Below are 22,846 nucleotides of genomic sequence, written 5' to 3' on the forward strand. Positions count from 1 at the left end.
GACCTGTATATCCTGCAAACTACTTTATCCATAGCCATGTCATGAAGCACTTAGGAAGTTACAACATATTGACTGACTACCAACATGGATTCAGAGCAAAGCGATCCACAGAAACACAGCTTATATTGACAGTTCACGACATAGCTGGTGCACTGAACAGTAAAAAACAGGTAGATCTAGCAATACTTGATTTTACTAAAGCTTTCGACAAAGTCCCACATACCAGACTCATCTCAAAACTGGAGCACTATGGAATTTAAGGCACTACACTAAATTGGTTGAAGGCTTCTTGACCAATAGAGGGCAGACGGTAGTGGTAGAAGGTAAGGCCTCAGCTCCAGTTAGAGTTGCGTCGGGAGTACCACAAGGAACTATTCTGGGACCATTACTCTTCCTCCTGTACATAAACGACTTACCAGACCAGCTTGATTCAAATGTGAGGCTCTTTGCCGATGACTGTCTGTTATGTATAGAGTTGTCTACACAGAGTGATTCACAGCTTTTACAAGAAGACTTGAACACACTCGAAGAATGGCAAAGCAAATGGCTCATGCAGTTTAATCCGGAAAAATGTTACATCATGCACATAACAAACAAACGAGCCCCAATTGTAACCACCTACCAGTCCTGTGGACAGGCTCTAGCAACAGCAAAGACTCACCCGTACCTATGCGTTACGTTAAGAACGGGGCTGAAGTGGAGCACCCATATTAAAAAAGTAACAACTAAGGCTAAACAGACATTGGGGTTGATCAAACGTAATTTGTGGGCATGCCCAGCAACGGTAAAATCACTTGCATACACGTCTCTTGTAAGACCAAACCTTGAATATGCTGCAACAGTTTGGAACCCATACACAAAGAAGGATAAAGATAAAATAGAGAGGGTGCAGAACCAAGCTGCCAGATTCTGCACGAACAACTATGACAGGGGTGCTAGTGTCACCAAAATGAAAGCAGATCTGCAATGGATGTCACTTGAATACAGAAGAACAACGTCCAGACTTTGCATGATGTACAAAATGACTAATAAACTTGTGGACGTACCGACTGATAAGTATCTAATGCCAGCTCAGAAGAGGACTAGAAATAGTCATGCTTTTAAGTACCGGAGTTATCAGCTAAGGATTGATGTGTTCAAAAAATCGTATTTTCCGAGAACCGTAGTAGAATGGAACTTGTTGTCATCAAGTACTGTAGGAGCATCTTCACTAAGTAGCTTTAAAGAACGGTTACAGTCAGATATGCAAAGACTAGGTGTAACAGACCGTTCGGTGTAATATAACCAGCTGCTGCCGCGCCGCGTGCCTGCGAAGCTGGTGTGTTACGCCTAATGGCGGTTGTACCGGCTATAAAGATACAGATACCGATACCGATTTTTTGGGCTAAAACCGTCTAAATAGTGAATTCCTACAATATCCTATAATTCAACAACAAAGGGTTTTTCTTTCATATTAAAGTATGACAAGACTTCTGTTGCCAATAGTAACTGCGTTGACGTCAAAATGATGTCATAGAATGACGTCAAATGCCTCAAGCTATTCATTGGGATCCGCCAGTTTGGATAGGCAATCTTGAAATTTTCAGAAATACACTTTTTGCTACTTGTGTGTTTTTTGTTGAAAACATAGCAGGTTTGAACCAATTTAAAGGGGAAAAAGCCTGTTTAAAGGGGTCGCTAGGTGTCGCTCGGTGAGGGACGCGGAATTTTTTAGCTGTTCTGTTTTTAGTCCTTTTACCTGATCTTTGTGTGCTTTTATGAACCTATTCGGATCCCCCAGTTGGACGAAGTCGGGCTTCTCCTGTCTGTGCACCCTGCACATCCAAGCCGCTCACGATTGTCATCGCTGGACCTATTTCTACCGGTCAGATCTCTGAGGGCGCCCCCCTCCCCCTCAGGTATGCCAAACTGTGATAAGTGCAAGGCTGGCGGCGCTCGCCTCTGTCAGGGGGACGTCTTGCTGTGCCCTAGATGTGTCTCAGACGACAGATCGTCTAGGTGTAGTGATCCAGGAGCTACATGTGACCGTTCTAGTGTATATGTGAATGATCTACTGTGTTATGTGGTAAACAAGATGGACACCACTCCAAACGACATCATCGTCAAAGTCTGTTGTGAGACTTACACTGAGGAGGATATTGAGACCAGCAAGAAGCTTGTCCATGGTCTCTGTAGCCCCCCAGACCGATACAAAAAGCGACGGGGTGCTGACAGGTGTTCGTCCAACATGTTGGATATTCTCGAGGTTCTGCACTCAACCCCGCCGACTGAGGTGCCGATGTTCGCCTCAGTAAAGCTGCATCTCCCAGCTGTTGATCTTACCAACTTTGACGTGTCCCTGTGTCTGCAGGAAGTCAGGATGGTAAGGCAGGAGATGGCCGTTATACGGGAGGCCTCGCAGGACAACTTCAGGCTCAGATCGGAATTCACCAAAGCCATGGAGGACAACGCCCGATCGGTCGAGAACATGGAATCTGAGTTTGCCTCACTCAGAGCTGAAGTGCAACAACTTCGCGACATCAAATCTGATCACATGAAGGACGTCCCGATCAGTCAAGAGTGTCGATCCTACGCAACTGTGCTAAGCCAGGATAAGTCGGCACCTCCTCCGACCCCTCGCTTAACAGGAAAACAGCGCCAACTAACTGTACCCCCGACAACAACATTGGCTTCCTCGCCTGCCAGGCCCAGTGTTACTGACGACAACAGCGGCTTTACGCAAGTCCGTCGTCGTCGACGCGGCAAGGCCATCGTCGGTAGGGCAACCAACAAAGGATCCCTCGTAGTGGCGAAACCCCGACCTGTTGAGGTGTTTGTGTCGAGACTCAGTGTGGAAACATCCGCTGAATCCTTGACCCAGTTTCTACACGACAACGAGATGGAGCTTGTAGACTGTGAGAAACTGGTGACGCGTTTTGGCTCCTACGCATCCTTCAAGCTGGTGATCGGAAAGGCCGACTCTGAAAAGATCTTGTCGCCGGATTTCTGGCCCAGTGGTATCCTGGTAAGGAAATTCTACCAACGATCTGCTCCTCGTGATCACTAATGGATAACAACAAAGGACAGTTGACTCCCTTGAATGTTGTGTCTTACAACTGCCGATCGCTGAAAAACTCTGTTCAGGTTGTGAAAGACCTTTGTAAAACTTCCGACATTGTCCTACTGCAGGAACATTGGTTACTCCCGCAGGACCTGCACCTTTTATCAGAACTCGACAATGATTTCTTAGCTTTCGGTACCTCCCCCGTTAACACAGAGGAGGGTATTCTTCAAGGTCGCCCATATGGCGGTGTAGCTGTCCTTTGGAGGCAGAACATTGGTCTAGAGGTCAGTATCGAGAGTTGCGATGAGGATCGAATTTTAGCCATAAGTGTTAAGTCTGGACATAGACAAATGCTCCTTGTATGTGTTTATATGCCAACTGACTGTGTTAATCATGCTGATCTGTTTATGGAAAATCTTGGTAAGATCGAGTCACTTTCGAATGATCTAGGTATCTCTAACATCTGTATTATGGGTGACTTTAACACCCGTCCTGACGGGCGGTTTGCCCCTATGCTGTATGAGTTTTGCCAGGACAATAACCTTCATGTCAGCGACGTTGAGTTGCTTCCCAATGACACGTTTACGTACTTTAGTGACGCTCATGGGACAACATCTTGGTTGGACCATTGCGTCTGTTCTGAAACCATGCATAACAACATCATAGACATGAAGGTTGATCATGGCTTCCTGTCGTCCGATCATTTCCCACTGCAAGTATCGTTCCACTGGGAGCCATTGTTTGTAAATACAGCTGAGAACCCACCTATGAATGTTAAGTATGTTAATTGGGAACGCGCAACTCCAGCCGATCTGCTTCGCTACCAAACCTACTCTGATACACTCCTATCTAATATCCTCATTCCCGATGACGTTCTCTACTGTAACAACCCTAACTGTAATAATGATACTCATAAGAATGCCATCCTTCACCTTTCCAACCAGATAATAAACACTCTTCATGCAGCCGCCTCCGCTTCTCTCCCTAATAAGAAACGATCCTCCCCTTACTCTGTACCCGGCTGGAACGCCGTTGTCAAGGAGGCCCATCAAGCCGCCCGAGATGCTTTCCTTCTCTGGCGGCAGTTGGGCCGTCCTAGGCATGGAGCGGTCTGGAATATTATGCGTAAAACAAGGGCGAAATTTAAGCTGCTACTGAGGCAGTGTCGCCGCTCTGAGGCCCAGTCTAGAGCGGACGCGCTTGCCATGCATCTTCATCAGGGGGGTTGCAAGAGTTTTTGGAATGCTCTGCGTTCGCAAAACCGCTCCAAGCCAAATCTTCCCAATACGGTTGATGGTTACACGGGGGCTACAGATATTGCCAGTATGTGGAGAAACTATTACAGTTCCTTGTTTAATTCGGTTAAGTCCGCTAATCAAAAGCAATCTGTTATGCATGCAATGGAATCCGATGTTAGCGATGTAACCACGGTAACAGTAGGAGAGATATGTGATGCTATCAATGACTTATCCAATGGGAAGGCTAGTGACGTGCAGGGCATTTCAGCTGAGCATCTCAAGAATGCCGGGCCCCAACTACCCGTTCTGCTTTCATTTTTAATTTCATCTATGCTTAGACACGCCTATGTGCCACCTAGCATTCTGAACGTTGTACTTGTCCCTGTATTGAAGAAGCCCAGCTGTAATGCTTCGAACAAGGACAGTTATCGTCCGATTGCAATTGCCAGCCCCTTGTTAAAAGTTATCGAATCTGTACTATTGACATACCTTGACGATTTCCTATGCTCCCCGAGCAACCAGTTCGGATTTAAGAAGAAACATGGAACTGATTTATGTATATTTGCCCTCAAAGAAATTATTCAGTATTATCGACAAAGGGGCTCTCCTGTATTTGCATGTTTTCTGGACGCATCCAAAGCGTTTGACCGTGTAAATCACTGGACATTGTTTAAAAAACTTATGGATCGAGGGGTTCCGATGTACCTAGTTAGATTCCTGGTCGTGTGGTATAGTACGTTGTCATTCTGTGTCCGGTGGGGCCACACCCTCTCGGATACATTTACCGCTATGAATGGTTTGCCTCAAGGCAGCATATTGTCACCAATCTTGTTCAATGTGTATGTATCCGATTTGAGTACCGAGCTACTGAGGTCTGGAGTTGGTTGCTATGTTGGGGACACCTTAGTCAACCACTTGATGTACGCGGATGACATTTGCCTCGTCTGTCCGTCTGTTAAAGCGTTGCAGAGACTGATCAGTATTTGTGAGCTATCTGGAGCGGATATTGACATGTTGTTTAATGAATCGAAAACACTATGTATGTACTTTCCGTGTCGCCGCTTCCGCATGAGTATGCCTTTGCCGCCGCTGATGCTGTACGGTACCGCCTTAAAGTATGCCTCTTCTACCACATATCTTGGGTATATAATTACCCCTGATCTTTCGGATGACGCAGCAATCCGAGCTCACGTCAGAGGCTTTTATTCTCGGGCAAACTCACTCCTCCGGCGGTTTCGTTACTGCTCAGCGGCGGTAAAAAGTGAGTTGTTCTCAGCGTATTGCTCCCCGATGTATTGTGCCCAAATCTGGAGTAATTACAGCGTGAGTGCGATCTCCAAGCTACGAGTGGCTTACCACAGCGCAATGAAAATGCTCTTTTCCGTCGGCAGGCATACTAGCACTAGTTGGTTGTTTGTGAATAACCGGACCGACATGTTTGACGCAAGGCGTCGCAAGGTCACCTACTCATTTGTAACACGCCTGCTGTCGTCTGACAATGATATAATTAGAGTGCTTGTACACTCGGACGGCTTTTGCCATAGGCATAGCACATTCTGGCGACATTATGTAAAGTCTTTGTAAGTGTAGCTTTGTAGCTTTGTAAATCTTTGTTCTGTGTATGTTTTTATGGGCCATGGGCCTGATACAAATAAATAAATAAATAAAATATACCTAGAAAAATGGTGTTGTCCGAGATCTTGGATTTTAACCGATGACGTCATCAAATGAGCATAATTTATGAATATTCAATCATTAGAGTCACATTAGATCTTAATATGTAGGAAAGAAAATATGACAGAGCAAGAAAGCCTTCAAATATCATTGTTTAACTCATCCGACCGACACATTTTTGCGACGAATCTGGCCGTATGGGGTCAAAACGGACCCCATTTTGCATTGCCCCCTAAATATATTTCTGGTGGATCTTATTGTAGTTATTGTGCATATCATGTTTCAACAATCCATGGACAACATTTTGACAAGTTTTGGTGTTGATGATCAATGCTCATTATCATAATTTATGCAGAAAATGAGAAGAACCCACATTTCCTTTAATCCTATCTAGACTGGGGGGAGGCTAAAAGTGCCCGCGCCAACTTTGGCATCGTATAACTGCCAAACGACGTATGCCAGAACTACCAAACTTGGTGACTTCTCCTAAAATTAAGTTGGCAACAATTCCATGATAACAGTTGAAGTTTATCATTTTTCTTGTTGCCATGGCAACGGGTTTCTGACAGGCATTTTTTTTACAAAAAGTCACTAATTCTTTAAGAACAATGTTATATCTCAGGTTTTCTTGCTCAACCACACTAGTTTTCCAACATGTATAACATCATATGTAATTAGATGTAACTTTCATGATTTATTATTCCTAATTTATGCTAATTTGATGACGCAATCGCTCAAAATCCAAGATGGCGGACAAGATGATCATTTTAGGTATAAACAGGCTTTTTGCCTTCAAATTCGTCACTACCAGGTATTTTCTTAACCCAAAACATTCAGATTAATGTTTCCAGTCTCTTTCTTTTGTGATTTTCGGTCATAAATGGAAAAAAAATGTATCTAAAAAATTAAAAATGGCCGATCCAAGATGGCGGATCCCAGGGATCGCTAACAACACATGACGTCATTCTATGACGTCATTTTGACGTCAACATAATCGCCATTGACGTCGTATGCCTTGGCATACCTTAAAATCAATAATACACTCTATTTTGTTTAATACCTTTCGATATTACGGGACTTTCCTATTTACCCTATAAAATCACATCGATGACGTCATAATTACGTCATATTACGTCATAACGTCACTAAATTTACAGAAATTATGAAACTTTACGTGAACATCACTCGCTGCAAATTTTGTGAGGATATATTATACCGTTTGGATTTTATGAGGAATTTCTTTCAAATTACGTAGTAAACAATGCGAAATCATCTGGGGTCCGTTTGGACCCCAGCGGACAACACGCACACTTTAGAGTATAACTTCCGCAAAAATCGGCCAATCCCGGTAAAAATTTCTCTGGAGTTATAAGATATAAACAAACTCATAGACGGATTTTTTTCTCCGACGAAAAATGTTGATATGGCACACATTAAAACACGCCTGGGGTCCAAACAGACCCCATACGGTCGGATTTAAACTGAAATTAGTGAATTTTTAAGAATATGCCTGTCAGAAACCCGTTACCATGGCAAACACCAAAAATAATAAACATATACTAGTGCTTTACAATTGTTGCCAACAAAATTCTAGGAAAAGTCACCAAGTTTGGTAGTCCTGGCACACATCGTTCAGGAGGTATAGGATGTCGAAGTTGCGGTGGGCATTTTTAGCCAGGTCTAGATAGGGTTAAACTGTATGGGAAGACACCTCTACACCTGACGACAAGAAATACTTTTTGCATATCTATGACACTCTATGACATTATATACCCTTGCCCTATGTATATATTTGTATGTATACACTCAGCACAAAAAGTTTGGAAACTTAACTTTGGTCGATAATATCTCTTGACCAATTTCAATGGTTTATGTATCATTGAAAAGCTTGTGTGATTTTCTTTCCCATGATACCAAACTTATTATCATTGTAAATTGATGGAACGAGCACCAGACCTGCCAACGCGAGCGGATCACCCTGATTACCCTACTAATGTCATACGCTCAATTCAGTTTTATTTTCTTCTGCTGGTAGCATGTGACTTGTGTACGAGGGTAATATGATACTTGAATCAACAAAACACATTTATATGAAAGCCAAGGTTAGTCTTCATCCAAATTAGACACAAAAATGTGTAAATGAGCCTAAGTTATGATGAAGATGGCTTGATATTGAGTACACAAGCCATGCACTGTCACCACAGCCCGGCACATCCTCCTTATAGTTGTTTCCAGTTTTGTAACGCGGTCCCTGGCTATTCTTCCACAAGGAGTCGTCGCAGGTCGACCAGTGTTGTCCTGTTGATTATTTTTGCATGCACAGCTCGCCCAAGCTGATCAGAGAGTCTGAGACTGTGTTCAATTGTGTTGAGCTCTGGGCTGCAGGAGGGCCATTCTATCCTCTGTATTCCTGCATACTGGAGGTGGTTTGAAATGGCTCTCATTCTGTATGGACGTGCACTACGTCTTGTAGAATGGCACCCAGTCTCATATTGCAGAGGTAAGGATCTAGGAAATGTGACTGCTGGATGGAGCAAGGTGTCTCCATATCTTGACACATCGAAGCTGCTTAAGATGATTAGCCTGGTTTTCCCTCTGGCAGTTAACGTTGTACTGCCCCACACTATGACACTGACTCCAACAAGCAAATAAACAGTCAGTCTATCTGTGCAACAGTCAGCATAGGGTTCTCCTTGCTGCCCCACACTTTTATTTACCCATCCAACAGTCGAAATAAACCTTCTCTTATCTGTAGCTGTGAACATAACATTCATCCACTCACCTTTCCATTCCCGATGTGGACAACACCACCACAAATGGGTTCGGCGCTGCGCTGAGTGTTTGACACGAGCAGGAAAATGTGGGCTCTTTTTTTTTCTACAACCCACTCGCGTAAGCAGGCCTGGTGCTCACCTAATGAGATTGCAATTATAATGAGTTGTGTATCATAGGAAAGGAAATTACACAAGCTTTCGAACAATATGTAATGCATTGAAATTGGTAAAAAAACAACAGATACGATCGACTAAAGTTAAGTTTTCAAACTTTTTGTGCTGGGTGTAGTTACGTAAACTGTTATTGGAAGACGTCACCACAAGTGACGACAAGCAAGGCTTTTATGTGTGTGTAATAGGGACATTGCAGTTGTGTCGTATTTTAATGATTAAAAGTTTTTTACACTATTTGGGTCTTTTTTGTTTCCTCTCTGCCCAGATATAAGCATTAGGTGCGTATTGTGCGTACGCCTGCGTATGACAAAATCACACGGACAGGATATACGCACAAGTGTGACAGTCCCCTACTTAGGAAGAGAGAAATATTTCCAGATATGAATTATTCAAATAAAGACCTGATTTGCATAATTGATGAGAAAATTCTTTAGCCAAAGATGGGGTTAAAGAAGCATCATGTTTTTTCGTATGTAGATAGCTTAAAGCTATACAAAAGACCAAAGGATAGGAAAAGGAAAATACAAAATGAACCAAATTTTTAAAAATATTCCGCAAATGCACAGAGCCAGAACCAGAACACTCTCCTCTGGTTTTGTGAATGTTTTTAGTGCTGTTTGGTATCAAATCAGGATTAGCCAAATCAGACTCGTATTTGCATAATCAAAACTTCTGTTATTTGGACGGAGAGGATAATCAACTAATGATGTTTATGACTTTTGTTTAATAATCAATGGGGAACACTCATGGTGCATTAGGCATAAAGGTTAAGATCATTAGGCGAAGGTATGAAGTCGTTGAGCCGATGTAATGTGTTCAATTTCTGACAGACGGATTATTGGCAGAAAGTAAATGTGAAGATAAGGGCAAAACAATTTGCATAATCTATTCAAAAGTTTCATGATATCTTATTGAAAAATGATGTTTCTTAGACACCTGTGAAATGTGAGATTTAGTTAAAGGTGAATTTCACCAAGCATAGATTATGTAACTGTGGAAGTCCTTTTCGTAAATTGTTAAAATGGAATCCCCACAAAAAGTAGAACTTTCCCAAATACTATATATGTAATTTTGATAGTAAGGCTATCAATGATACTAGATTCTGCTAACCGCATCCCCATTGCCGATGTGATGAAACAAAAATCTTACTAAACATTCAAATATCTCACGGAGGTATGATATTGCCGAACTTTTTTTCCGTTTGGTGACGAAATTCTGCCACATGAGTTCTGCTGACTTCTAATATGAACAAATACATCATTAGTTGACTTTTGTTCCTTTGCCTTTTGTCAGTTAAAAAAAACCCCGCAATGTACTATTAATTTTAAGTCGGACTGGATCTACTTCTCGCACTCGTCCCAGTGTCTGCACAAGAAATGTCCTTTTGTGTTTAAGACAGAGTCCTATAAGATGAATATCAGACAACATTGAATCCCAACTGATGATCTTTGGATTGACAATACCATGTTTGTCTCTCTCTGGGCATTTTCTTTTAAGCGCGTGGCAAAATATATTTTCATAAAAAAAACAGTCTCATACCAACGTTTTATGTTGCTCCTTCTCAGAGGTCTAATTCTATTTCCACTTCATTTTGGACGAGACTTGTTCAGTGTCGCCAGATCAGATAACTGATCAACAACATACCTCTCTACAGTAGCGACATGAAACTTGACAAGTGTCAGCCTGGTTTTAGGCAATCCCATGGTGAAGGTTTTCATCTGAAAATCAAGAAGACCAGCATGTTTCCTGTCTGCATGTTCCCCAGGGACTTACCCCACTGGAAATGCCTGGCCCAACATAGTACCATGTACCACCGAAAGTACCAATATTGTCACAGTACCATGTCCACTGAATGTACGTGTACCATCCCGGTATATGTCCCACGATTATACGTGCCCAATCTCAGTACCATGTCCACCGGATGTACTTACCCCATCCCATTACCATGTACCACTGGAAGTACTTCCGTTCGGAGAAGTAGCCGACGGCGATGAGGGAGTGCAGGAAGAGTCCCTCCACCAGCAGCCAGAAGTAGTTGGCAGCGATAAAGTAGTTGTACAGGGTCACAACGATCTTACACCAAATCTGAAAAGCAATACTTAGCATCGTAAGAATTACCTATTGTTACGTTTCTTTGTTTAAATGTTGATTATAGATACAAAAAAAATATATCTTAACCCTATCCAGACGGGGGGGGGGGCTAAAAGTGCCCGCGCCAACTTTGACATCGTATTTCTGCCGAACGATGTATGCTAAGACAACCAAACTTGGTGACTTTTCCTAAAATTTTGTTGGCAACAATTTTATTATAACGATTTAAGTTTATCATTTTTTCATGTTGCCATGGCAACGGGTTTCTGACTGGCATTTTATGCAAAAATCATTAATTTTCTGAAAACAATGATATTTCTCGGGTTTTCTTGCACAACTACACTAGTTTTCCTACAGTCATGTATAACATTACATGTAATAAGATGTAATTTTCCTGATTTAATATTCATAATTTATGCTAATTTGATGACATAATCAGCCAATATCCAAGATGGCGGACTATATCACTATTTCAGGTATCAGCAGGCTTTTTCGCCCTTAAAATCGTCAATGCCTGGCATTTTCTACATCAGAAACATTTAAATTAACGTTTTTAGTCTATTTTCAGTGTCCTTTGGGGTCAAAAGTGGAAAAAAAAGGATTTTTAAAAATTTCAAAATGGCCGATCCAAGATGGCGGATCCCAAGGGATCGCTAACAACACATGACGCAATTTTATGACGTCATTTTGACGTCAACGTACTTACCATTGACGTTGTATGCCTTTGCATACCTAAAAATCAATAATACAAACCGTTTTGTTTAATTCCTTTAGATATTACGGGAATTCCCTATTTAACCAATAAAATCACATCGATGACGTCATAATTACGTCATTACGTCACCAAAATTACAGGAATTATAAAACTTGACGTGAATATCACTCCCTGAAAATTTGGTGATGATACATCATACCGTTCGGAAATTATGAGGGGGGGGCCGAATCAGCCCCCCCTCCGTCCCAGAAATACCCAAAAAGCCCAGTCTGGATAGGGTTAAGGCAAAAGATGCAACTGTCTACAGAAGGCTTTGACCTGTTTCGGGCAGAACGGTAAGATAAATGAAAACTACTACCAGTTCAAACGGTTAATGAGGCAACGCGTAGTAGGTGTCTATATGTTGTACAATGGGTTTTGACGTTTACATTGACTTCAAACTGTCTCGCTACTCATTTCGTAGTAGTTTTTATTAATGCAAAATCACCTTGTTCTCGAAATCATTGTACGTCGGTTGTCCGATCCCCCCGAACAGGACGGCGTCTTTGATGAAGATAAAAACCGCACGGAGCATGAAGGACACGAACAGGTGCAGGTGGATGTAGTTCCGGATACAGTGGAGTTTCCTGTGAAGAGAGCAAGAGATGAAGGACACGAACAGGTGCAGGTGGATGTAGTTCCGGATACAGTGGAGTTTCCTGTGAAGGGAGCAAGAGATGAAGGATACGAACAGGTGCATGTGGATGTAGTTCCGGATACAGTGGAGTTTACTGTTAAGGGAGCAAGAGATGAAGGATACGAACAGGTGCAGGTGGATGTAGTTCCGGATACAGTGGAGTTTCCTGTGAAGGGAGCAAGAGATGAAGGACACGAACAGGTGCAGGTGGATGTAGTTCCGGATACAGTGGAGTTTCCTGTGAAGGGAGCAAGAGATGAAGGACACGAACAGGTGCAGGTGGATGTAGTTCCGGATACAGTGGAGTTTACTGTGAAGGGAGCAAGAGATGAAGGATACGAACAGGTGCAGGTGGATGTAGTTCCGGATAGAGTGGAGTTTCCTGTGAAGGGAGCAAGAGATGAAGGACACGAACAGGTGCAGGTGGATGTAGTTCCGAATACAGTGGAGTTTACTGTGAAGGGAGCAAGAGATGAAGGACACGAACAGGTGCAGGTGAATGTAGTTCCGGATACAGTGGAGTTTACTGTGAAGGGAGCAAGAGATGAAGGACACGAACAGGTGCAGGTGGATGTAGTTCCGGATACAGTGGAGTTAACTGTGAAGGGAGCAAGAGATGAAGGACACGAACAGGTGCAGGTGGATGTAGTTCCGGATACAGTGGAGTTTACTGTGAAGGGAGCAAGAGATGAAGGACACGAACAGGTGCAGGTGGATGTAGTTCCGGATACAGTGGAGTTTACTGTGAAGGGAGCAAAAGATGAAGGACACGAACAGGTGCAGGTGGATGTAGTTCCGGATACAGTGGAGTTTACTGTGAAGGGAGCAAGAGATGAAGGACACGAACAGGTGCAGGTGAATGTAGTTCCGGATACAGTGGAGTTTACTGTGAAGGGAGCAAGAGATGAAGGACACGAACAGGTGCAGGTGAATGTAGTTCCGGATACAGTGGAGTTTACTGTGAAGGGAGCAAGAGATGAAGGACACGAACAGGTGCAGGTGGATGTAGTTCCGGATACAGTGGAGTTTACTGTGAAGGGAGCAAGAGATGAAGGACACGAACAGGTGCAGGTGGATGTAGTTCCGGATACAGTGGAGTTTACTGTGAAGGGAGCAAGAGATGAAGGACACGAACAGGTGCAGGTGGATGTAGTTCCGGATACAGTGGAGTTTACTGTGAAGGGAGCAAGAGATGAAGGACACGAACAGGTGCAGGTGGATGTAGTTCCGGATACAGTGGAGTTTACTGTGAAGGGAGCAAGAGATGAAGGACACGAACAGGTGCAGGTGGATGTAGTTCCGGATACAGTGGAGTTTACTGTGAAGGGAGCAAGAGATGAAGGACACGAACAGGTGCAGGTGGATGTAGTTCCGGATACAGTGGAGTTTACTGTGAAGGGAGCAAGAGATGAAGGACACGAACAGGTGCAGGTGAATGTAGTTCCGGATACAGTGGAGTTTACTGTGAAGGGAGCAAGAGATGAAGGACACGAACAGGTGCAGGTGGATGTAGTTCCGGATACAGTGGAGTTTACTGTGAAGGGAGCAAGAGATGAAGGACACGAACAGGTGCAGGTTGATGTAGTTCCGGATACAGTGGAGTTTCCTGTGAAGGGAGCAAGAGATGAAGGACACGAACAGGTGCAGGTGGATGTAGTTCCGGATACAGTGGAGTTAACTGTGAAGGGAGCAAGAGATGAAGGACACGAACAGGTGCAGGTGAATGTAGTTCCGGATACAGTGGAGTTTACTGTGAAGGGAACAAGAGATGAAGGACACGAACAGGTGCAGGTGAATGTAGTTCCGGATACAGTGGAGTTTACTGTGAAGGGAGCAAGAGATGAAGGACACGAACAGGTGCAGGTGAATGTAGTTCCGGATACAGTGGTGTTTACCCTGAAGGGAGCAAGAGATGAAGGACACGAACAGGTGCAGGTGGATGTAGTTCCGGATACAGTGGAGTTTCCTCTTAAGGGAGCAAGAGATGAAGGACACGAACAGGTGCAGGTGAATGTAGTTCCGGATACAGTGGAGTTTACTGTGAAGGGAGCAAGAGATGAAGGACACGAACAGGTGCAGGTGGATGTAGTTCCGGATACAGTGGAGTTAACTGTGAAGGGAGCAAGAGATGAAGGACACGAACAGGTGCAGGTGGATGTAGTTCCGGATACAGTGGAGTTTCCTGTGAAGGGAGCAAGAGATGAAGGACACGAACAGGTGCAGGTGGATGTAGTTCCGGATACAGTGGAGTTTCCTGTGAAGGGAGCAAGAGATGAAGGACACGAACAGGTGCAGGTGGATGTAGTTCCGGATACAGTGGAGTTTCCAGTGAAGGAAGCAAGAGATGAAGAAGGCACACAGGTGCAGGTGGATGTAGTTTGTTTTGTACTATCCATCTAGAGTTCCCTAAGGCCTTTTATGTACGACCAGAATGTTTTGGATTTGGTAATTATAGCTTCTCCATCTAGGGTTCCACGACCTCATATCTTCGCCAAATGATTTTAACCTTTATGACTGACGTATTAGGAGTGTCTCTCATCAATTATAAATCATACTACTTGATCGTCTTCACCAAAATGACAGACCCAAAGCTCAACAAAGAGGGTTATGCTAACATCATAAATTATGCAAATGAGGTCCTTATCAGTATAATTTGATTAAACTATATTCACCTTCACATACCTTCCAAATGCCACAACTATGAAATTGCCATCATTTACCTGTATGGTATTAATGTAGTTACTTATTAAGTATGCAGATAAGGCCTACAATTGCATATTTTCTATCAATCAACATCCCTCTCTTCCTCAGTTACAAATGTCACATATTTCAATAGTCATATCATGGAACACGGCAGGTTTTTTTCAATTATCTCATTGATTATGCAAATATGAATCTGATTTGCATAATTATTGTCCCATCATACAAAGTATCACGTCAGCTATCTACATACCAAAATTCATGACCATCCATCAATCCCATCTTGAGTTTAAGTATTTTCTCATTGATTATGCAAATGAGGTCCTCATTTGCATAGTTGATATCTATTAATATTTCTCTTTGTTACATATGTCATTGTTTGAGTGTCCTACCATGGAATTTGGCGGCCGTATAAACTTTCCTCATTAATTATGCAAATTATCTAGCTTCTTGAGCTATTCCCTTTCAAATTCTGAACCAAAACCTGCTCCTGCAGTTCCAAAGGCCGCTAGGGGGCCAAAACCTATACCACTTACTCTCTGTCCAAAGAGCTACTTACCACTCAAAAATCAGTTCCATAGCTTGTCCAGAACACGAGATATCAAAACAGGAAGTTCCACTGCAGTACCGTAACAAGCCCCTAGGGGACCCAACATCTAATTATTTCCAAGTCTCATCAAGACCTGTCCACCTACCAAATATCAAGACAATCCATCCAAGCATTCTCGAGTTATGCTAGTCGTTACAAACATACATACATACATACATACATACAAACAAACGCTACCCTATGCATAGCCTTCTCGGCGAAGGTAATTATAACTTACGACATTGCCTTCTCGTGTGTTTGTGTGTGTGTGTGGGGGGGGGCGGGGTCAGTCATATTTGGGTTATAATGCTATTGCCCGGGCTGGCTGTTTGCGGCTGAAACGAAAAATGAAAGTGTGTATCAAGAAATATACATATCCTTTCCTACCTGTAAAATTACCCTACATAGAATGTTCTAAAACTTTCACTGCCTATGCAAAAAAATAAACATTTCGCTTGACTACCTTGTCATCATAAGACGTCATGGGGCTACTCAGTGTTTCTAGCTGGTACATTCCCTTAAGAATCTAAAAATTCCTTGCACGTCTTTTTAAAGTAACGAGAATCACAGACAAGGAACATTACCTGTCTTAACAATTTGTTAAGAAAATCTATATCCGAACATCTATGGAGCTTGGCGAAAGTATTGCAGTTGTCTGATCAGATTATATTTAGTTACTTCTTGCTATCAAATCTTACACTGCACGAAATGGCATCGCTTAACAGATATGTACAGAGCTTTTTATGTATTTTACAGGCGGATCCGACAACGAATCCGTCACATATCTGAAATGGGAAAAAAGACATCCGGAACTTCAGATACGAAAGAATCAGAAAATAAGGATTCTCGATGGATACTGGGCCGTACACGGCACGAAATTGTCTCTTTACAGATACGTGCATGAATCCGTAACATAACCGAAACTTCGGACACGGTGATCCGTAACCCCGGATCCGACAGAATCGGAAAAAAAAGAAGATTTTTGATGATGCAGATTCTACACCTGAATCTTTGCCATAGTTCCGTCTGAGATATCTTGTATTTGCCCCAGATACAGACAGATCCAACATGCGGACGTTCCACAATATTCGACATGTTCCGACCCAGAATATGTTTGTATTTGCCAACAATACGTACAGATCCAACACACGGACTTTGATAGAATGGTTGATTAAACATATTCTTGCATGCAAAATTTAACAATACCCCAAAACATAATCATTCCACGAAAGAAAGTTAGGGAAATTCTGGATCCAGAGTGTCTCTGATTGCAAAATACTGGCTGATTGCCTGCACAGTTGTATTCAAATTGAAATCACTTTTATCATCGGAAAATATTCCAATAAAATTAGGTAAAAATGTTTTAACAAATTTGTTAAACCTATCCTTTTGTATGGATCCGAACTAACATATGTTGATCATTACTCCTAAACAGTGAAACTTATTGTATCGAAAAACATTTCTATATATATACTCCCAGATACATGTTTTCCTTATTACTTTGAAAACGTCAATTGAATGAAAACTTACCAGCTGTAACTCGAGAGAGTACCCCTCCGATTTAACTAATTCTTACATCATTGATATTGAGAGAAGATCAGACAAAGACATGTTTCTAAAATTAACGTCTAAGCTCACTCTATGATGGCTATCAGTAGTTCGTTGGATATACCTGAATTTGACATCATTGACTTACGATTTCTGCTAGGAGGACATTTAAACCCCTCCAACGACGGTGTACAGGGAGAATTGTGAACTTTTCCCATCATATTGTCTGCAAAAATTCAGCTCATCAAATATTGGCACCGTTTGGTAAACTTACCTGAGGACTCTCTGCTTCACGAAGGATAGAATGTTGTATTTTCTAATGACCATGACTGGATTAATCATGTAAAGGATATTCTCAACTATCACGGCCTTGGATATATATGGATGAATTCTAAATGTTATGAAGTAGACTTATTGAACACCAACTCAACTGCAGACTACAGGATGCACATATACAAGAGTGGTTTAGTTGTCAGCAATAATTCAAAACTGTCCCTTCTCAAATCCAAAAATCATTATGTACAAGAAAAATATCTTCATGATGTGAATAATGTTAAAATCCGTAAAGCGATATCGCAGTTAAGAATCAATAGCAATAGATTGAATATAGAAATAGGTAGGTACTTTAATGTACCTCCTGACCAAATGTTTTGTCCATTCTGCCCAAATCGAATTGAAAATATGATGCCCTACGTCATTCACCTTTATCAATACAAGTACTTCAGATTTTAAGACACCCAATGCCACGGATAGATTTAACCATATCTTTAAATGCAGCAGCTCATACATTGTTAAAATAGGCAAATGTAGAAAAGATTGTTTGTTATTAGAAAAAATATTGATAGCACAACTTGAATCATGTAAAACCTTAGATAGTTATTTTGTTGTAGTGAATAGTTTTATGCCACTCTTATGTCTTGTTCTATGTTTACTAATGTTGCCATACTTCGTACCTGCTACAATAATCGCGCAATAAAGTTCTTCTTTGTGACATGGTTCTTTAAGTTTGACTTGTGGTGAAATATGTGTATCCAGACGATGATATAAAGGATTATAGAAGGGGACATTAGAAAAGTCTCATAACATCACTTCGTTTAATTGATTAACCTGTCCCTTCTGGTCACATCTGCATCTTTCCTCACTTTCTTCATTTGACATATCACCAACTTCTTTCCCGGAACTGTGAAGCTATCAATGATTATGCACCTGATCTTGTACATGGATATGTTTACATGGAAGCTACTTGCCAAGATCGGTGGCAGTATTTTCTTTAGTCACTTACCTGAATCTAACAATGATCCCCACAGCGACTGTGAGGGACGCCAGAGACAGGGAGTATCCGACTGTGTAGATAATCTGCACCGTGTATAGGTCCGTCTGGGGAATATAATGAAAACTTGACAAACTTTCAAAGTAGGAAAGTTTGGCTAATTGATGACAAATACATGTCATGTTCTGATATATGACATATCCATCCTCCCAGCAGACCCGTTATGATCGTTACCTCCCATAGCGGCCCTGCCCTTTTCAGCCTGTGGACACGCTTTTGGTGACGTCATTACCCAACAGCCTTCAGCCAATGAGAGGGTTTGCTAAAGCTCATCTTGGGCAAAGCCGCAAAGGACGCTGGGAAGCTATCAACTAATAAGCTTACGTCTTACATCGCTAGTTTGAGTTCAGAGCAAGATAACGAATTTTTGTGCCAAATAAGGCTATCTTATTAACTACTCATGGGCAACTAACGACTGTTTGTGGAAAATAAGGCTACCTCATTAATTGTTTATAAGCAACTGTCAGTGACGCCCCCAGAAGCCAAAATATCCGTTCAAAAGATCAGGGCTGAGACCGGGAGGGTTTGCCGAGTGGGTTTCAGCGCTGATAAAGGAGGGTGGGCTTATCACGATTAATAACATACCATAAACAAGGTAAAATGAAACAGAATGGCCTCCTAGTCATCTAGTTAAAAAAAAATATTTTAGGAACGTTAAAAGGATTAAACAATGATTCAATATGAAGAAATAGTAATGTATCAATACCATGTCGGACTCCTTGTGGATGTAGCACCTACTCGGATAGTCTTCGGTAAGGTTAAGAGGGTTCCTGTTCCAAGTCTCGTTCCCACAGGTGCGTTGGACAGTTCCTGTTATCAGACCAACCTCGTTAATTCTGATATATTCGCATTCATTAGAAAAACTGATTATGATCATTTGCTGAGGAGAAAATGGCTATGTAATATCTCTACAGCTTCTTAATATCCAAGCTACATTGAAATATAAAGACTATTAGTTCAAAGAGAAAGTGTGAATAATATAAACGCAATATCAATGTAGAAGGGAGTGAGGTTCAGCCGTGACGCTTACTAGAATGGTTGAAGAAGGCAATGTGCTCAGGGCAGGGCAACATCACGACTTGGCCAGGTGCAGCATCGGGCCAACAGGAACCGAGTATCCTGTGACTAGAGAGCATATTGGACCGAAACTCTCAAATAATTCTAAGAGCAGCTGTCCTCTTGTTTTCCCTTTATTAACTTTGTTTCTCGAAACACCTGGGTATCCGTGTCTAATACTTTGAAGAATTCCATACACTAAAAGGTTTCGGAAAACATTTATCGCAAATGCCTTTTTGGCTAAACGTACATGCGGTATGGTAATGGCAGTCGTAGATTTTTTTATGAATCTGAACGTGAAAATGAAAGTACAAACAAAATACATTGTATGTTTAATACCACGAGTTTATGAAACATGTTTTTTTTACTGTAGATTTTAATACTCTGCAGACTAAAGAAAGCGTCACTTACTGTTTGGACGCACCGTTTCATTCATTCTTTTTAGACATGAAAATGTCTGTTCTTTGATCAGTGTTGCCAGTGTCTTTTGGTCGATCTCCGTAGATGTTTTATCCATCTGGAGTAAAAAAAAAAGTATGAAATACTAACAGAGCGATAAATGATGTAAGGCAGATAAAACTTTTGAAAACTTTAAGCTATTTCTGATTCATTCAGAAAATCAATCATTCGAATACATCATTGCTGGCTTTCGTGTTTCGTGACAGTTTTTGAAATTATGATTCCATCATTTCATTAATCTTACACCTGACATCATGAAGGGTCTGTATGAGTTACAGCCTGCCTGAAGTCAATGCATTGGCACTATATAGTCTTATTCATCAGAGATATAAATTTAGTTATTTTTTCTGTCTCTTTTAGAGCAACCAATTGCCAAATATATAAGTAGAATTAGTTTTCTTTTCCTGTGGAATAAGATGGAGAGACTATTCTCTTTTCACGTTCATAGAAGTAATAAATTACACGTCGTTCTATTTCATCTTGATGATAGTGCCCTTACTACGGTCGGTGCGTGGTCAAGCTGCTTATTTAACCAATCCTAAAACTCGTTGTCTTGTCGTGATATTTTTGCAACCATAAAGGCCATCAACATTGAATATGGCAGAAAGCCAAATTTGCGATCATGCACTTCTAGCAACCTTGAGGTGACCTTGTCTTTTTATGTGTTCAAAGATCATCTCATTTAGTACCGTAAATGGATTTTCTACCGCAATATCTCTTTTAAGACAAATACATTACACAGTATATCCCTTCCGACAAACACGGGTGTTTTGTCGGAGTTCGCTTTGCTATATATTGCCGCACTATATCACATACATACATACATACATACACACACACACACACACACACACACACACACACACACACACACACACAGACACACACACACACACGCACACACACACACACACACACACACACATTCAAGATCTTAAAACGTCTGCATCTGCATGAACTTCATCCAATTTGACAGTGAGAAGCTATTTTTGGCTATTGTAGTTTCTAGATGAATTGCAAAAAGGTAACGCAAAAGAAAAGATGTTTATAGATAAGGCATGGTTAGAACAGCACTATACAGTAATAAATGGTGCCGTGGCTTTGTGGCTTTATCTGATTGTTGAACGAAATTTTCTCGTTCACGTCACTTGAGACCCCTATATCCCTTACTTCATTACAGGAGTTAATTCTCGAAAAAATCAATTAAAGACGATTTTGAATACTGAAATGCAATATGTCCTGTAATCTGAAACAGCTTTTTGTTGCCGTATTGTAGTTATTTTGAGGTTTATCCAATGGTATATCTGAGGGTTGTTTTCACGCATGATGTATGACGCCACACAAGTCCAAGCCTGGCGTTCATGTACATGTGCACGTATAGCCGGTCTTATGAGATCACCATAACCAGAGCGTTATAACGATAAGTGGACATCTGTTTTCCTGCAATACTACGTCCCATTACATTTGTGTTGAACATTACCTTTTTAGTATTTGTTTTCGGTGTGACTTGTAGGTTTTGTGTGTGGCTAGGTGTCAGAAAAGCAGTTTTTTGTTGTCAACTTTGATTCCTTTTTTTATGATCTCGTTTAGTTATCATTATTACCTTCGCTGAGAAGGTTATGCAGAGGGTAGCGTTTGTGGGTAGGTTTGTGTGTAGTGGACCAGCTTAACTCGAGAATGCCTTGATGGATTGTCTTGGTATTTGGTATGTTGGTAGCTTATGATGAGACCTAAAAACGATCAGATTTGGGCCACCTAGCGGCTTCTTACGGTACTGCAGCGGAACTTCCTGTTTTGATATCTCGTGCTCTGGACATGCTATGGAACTGATTTTTGAGTGGTAGATAGATCTTTGGACAGAGAGTAAGTGGCATGGGTTTGGGCCCCCTAGCGGCTATTTTGGAACTGCAGGAGCAGGTTTTGCGTCTGACTTTGAAAGGGAATAACTCAAGAAGGGCTTGATGGATGGTAATGATTTTTGGTAAGTAGATAGCTTGAGTGATGATGTACAAGATAAAATACTTTTTATGCAAATCAGTATCTAATTTGCATAATTAATAAGGAAAGTTTATACATCCGCCAAATTCCATCAAAGGACTCTGAAACATGTGACATATGTAACTCAGGAAGAGAGAAATATCAATTGATATGAACTATGCATGAGACCTAAAAACGATCAGATTTTGGGCCACCTAGCGGCTTCTTACGGTACTGCAGCGGAACTTCCTGTTTTGATATCTCGTGTTCTGGACATGCTATGGAACTGATTTTTGAGTGGTAGATAGATCTTTGGACAGAGAGTAAGTGGCATTGGTTTGGGCCCCCTAGCGGCTTTTTTGGAACTGCAGGAGCAGGTTTTGCGTCTGACTTTGAAAGGGAATAACTCAAGAAGGGCTTGATGGATGGTAATGATTTTTGGTAAGTAGATAGCTTGAGTGATGATGTACAAGATAAGATACTTTTTATGCAAACCAGTATCTAATTTGCATAATTAAAGAGGAAAGTTAATACATCCGCCAAATTCCATCAAAGGACTCTGAAACATGTGACATATGTAACCCAGGAAGAGAGAAATATCAATTGATATGAACTATGCAAATGAAGACCTCATTTGCATAATTAATGTGAAAATACTATAACAAGATGGCCTTTATGGATGGTCATGATTTTTAGTATGTAGATAGCTTGTGTGATGCTTAGTATGATTGGACGATAATTATGCAAAACAGATCATAATTTGCATAATTAATGAGGAAACTTTAAAAATCCGCTTTGTTCC

General features: G+C 41.5%; 1 pseudogene; it reads right to left on the reverse strand.

The window, feature by feature from the left end:
• The window catches only part of LOC136439577 (vasoactive intestinal polypeptide receptor 1-like), a 96,667-nt pseudogene that overhangs the window by 14,739 nt on the left and 59,082 nt on the right, over window positions 1–22,846 (reverse strand).

Source organism: Branchiostoma lanceolatum, chromosome 8 (assembly GCF_035083965.1).
Source record: "Branchiostoma lanceolatum isolate klBraLanc5 chromosome 8, klBraLanc5.hap2, whole genome shotgun sequence".
Lineage (NCBI taxonomy): Eukaryota > Metazoa > Chordata > Leptocardii > Amphioxiformes > Branchiostomatidae > Branchiostoma > Branchiostoma lanceolatum.